This window comes from Piliocolobus tephrosceles, unplaced genomic scaffold (genome assembly GCF_002776525.5).
Source record: "Piliocolobus tephrosceles isolate RC106 unplaced genomic scaffold, ASM277652v3 unscaffolded_25977, whole genome shotgun sequence".
NCBI lineage: Eukaryota > Metazoa > Chordata > Mammalia > Primates > Cercopithecidae > Piliocolobus > Piliocolobus tephrosceles.
This window is the reverse complement of record NW_022308728.1, coordinates 3744-6511: the sequence shown is the minus strand read 5'-3', so window position 1 is coordinate 6511 and position 2768 is coordinate 3744. Positions and strand designations below refer to the sequence as shown.

Sequence of the window (2768 nt, the reverse complement as noted above, 5' to 3'; positions counted from 1 at the left end):
CTACATTCTTAAGGTTTCTGTGCAGTGTGAGCCTTTTCATGTTTATGAGGGAATGGAAAAGAGTAAATGTTTTACCACATTTCTTACATTCAAGTGGCTTTATTTATTTATTTATCTATTTATTTTCTTTAATTTTGAGATGGAGTCTCACTGTGTCGCCAGGCTGGAGTGCACTGGCACAACCTCGGCTCACTGCAATCTCCGCCTCCTGGGTTCAAGCGATTCTCCTGCCTCAGCCTCCTGAGTAGCTGGGATTACAACCATATGCTACCACACCCAGCTAATTTTTGTATTTTCAGTAGAGACGAGGTTTCACCATGTTGGCCGGGATGGTCTCAATCCCTTGACCTCGTGATCTGCAGGTACAGGGCTTTCTCCCAACCCCCCGTGGCTTTTTATGTCCTTGAAAAAGAACTAAGACAACTGAAATGTGCCACTAAGCCCAGTTAATTATTTTCTCTTTATTTATTTTTTTCTTTTTTTTGAGACCGAGTCTCGCTCTGTCGTCCAGGCTGGCGTGCAGTGGTGCGATCTCGGCTCCCTGCAAGCTTCGCCACCCAGGTTCACACCCTTCTCCTGCCTCAGCCTCCGGAGTAGCTGGTGTGAGCCAGCGTGCCCAGCATTATTTTATTTTTTCTAGAGACAGGGTTTCGCCATGTTGCCCAGTCTGTTTCGCATTGTTGTAATTCGGGCTGGTCATGAACTCCTGGGCTCAAGCAATTCACACACCTTGGCCTCCCAAAGTGCTGGGATTATAGGCCGAGTCACTACACCCCGACTCTATATCATGACTTCTTTCATGGCGAGTAAGGTGACTGGAACGAGTGTGGCCTTTACCACATCTCTTATATTCATAGGGTTTTTCTCCAGTATGAATTCTTTCATGGAGGTGAAAGGAACTGAGGTGACTGAAGACTTCGTCACATTGTTTACATCATAGGCTTTGTCTACAGTATGAGTATTTCTACGGTTACAAAAGGAACTCAAATAACTAAAGGCTTTGCCACATTGTTTACATTCTTAGGGTCTCTCTCCAGTATGAATGCTTCCGTGGTAACGAAGGGAAGTGGAACACCTGAAGGCTTTATCACATTTGGTACATTTATAGGGTCTTTCTCCAGTGTGAGTCTTTTCACACGTCTTAAAATAACAAGAAAATCTGAATGTTTTCCCACATCCCTTACATTCCTAGGGTTTCCCTCCAGTGTGAGTTCGTTCATGTATTAGACAAGAACCGGAACCAGTGAACGCTTTACCACATTGTTTACATTTATAGGGTTTCTCTCCTGTGTGAGTTCTCTGATGTCTTTCAAATGAATTGAGAAAATAAAATGCTTTCCCACATATCGTACTTTTATAACTGGATTTCCATTGTGCGTTATCCTGTGTCTTCTAACACCTGGAACAGAAACGAAGACTTTCCCACACTGTTCACATTTATATTGCTTCTTTCCATATGGTTTGTATCCGGAGTGAGCTAGGATGTGCCTGTTAAGGAGGGAATGATGTACAAAGACTTTTCCACAAACACTACATTCACATTGTTTTAATCCAGTAGAAATGTTCTCATTCAGATCAAGATTTGGAATTTGGCTGACAACTTGTCCATACTGACTACCTTCTTTGCTTTCACACAGTCTCTGTACCACATGATTTCTGTAAAAAAATGACAAGCACATTATTATTGGTTGGTTTAATAACTTTCTACTTATTAATAGGTCTTGGACTTACACTGCTGCCAATACCAAGGAAAATGCATTATTATTATTATTATTATTATTATTATTATTATTATTATTATTATGATTTCTTTTTTTGCCAGATCGAATTATTTGAAAGTAAATGGGTTACTACTGAAAACACAGCTACCACCTGCATGGCTATGACCAAATTAGTAACATTCATGTACACAATTTTGTAGTGCTATTTTCAAGTAAACTGTTTTCCAAACACTGACTGCTACACTGAAGCACGTTACATTTTGGATGGAATTTTTCTTAAAAAAAATAAATTTCAAGTGACTCTTATTTGTTTTGATTGCTTGTTTTTAAGTTCATAACATGCTAAGATTCCTTCAGAGGACTTTATTTCCTGTTCTCAGTGCAAATTATTTTATATCTTTCCCAGGTTTTTCAAAGTGATCTTCAATATTCTGGTCTTTCCATTTGTTTCCTAAAATGCAGACCCACAAAATTATCACAAATTATTACAAACTATAGAAACATGACTAGATTTAATGTTCATTGTACACAGTGCCCTTGCCTGATTTCTTCACCAAATCATTCCCTTGCCACATTCCAAATCACAAACAGCACTGATGATAGGGAAATGCTTCTGTAATTAAGTGAAATGTGTTGTCATTCTCACCTACAGAAGCCAGGTTCCTGCAGGTTTCCTGCCTCACTTCTCTGTAGAGATTCTTCTGAGAAGAATCTAGCAAAACCCATTCCTCCTGGGTAAAGTTCACAGCCACATCCTCAAAAGTCATGGAGTCCTAGAACATTCCACACATGTGGATAGAAGGATGGGTGAGACTGACAGCACTGGGAATAATCAATCAATAAGCTGTTTACATGATTCTAAAATTTTCAAGCATTTATTCTATGACTCAATTGTCACAACTCTTACTCTGTCCACACATACTCCCTCCCACACAGCAGTACTAATGCTAGAATTGAACTATTCAAAAACGCAACAGCAAAGTAGAAACACCCATCTCATTAGAATCCAGGGAGTAAGATGTGCTGCTAGGAGTTACCTTTCAACTT

General features: G+C 39.6%; 1 pseudogene; it reads right to left on the bottom strand.

Annotated features, from left to right (window-relative positions):
* Positions 1–712: 712 nt before the first annotated feature.
* On the bottom strand, positions 713–2494 carry LOC111534521 (annotated as a pseudogene).
* Positions 2495–2768: the final 274 nt, after the last annotated feature.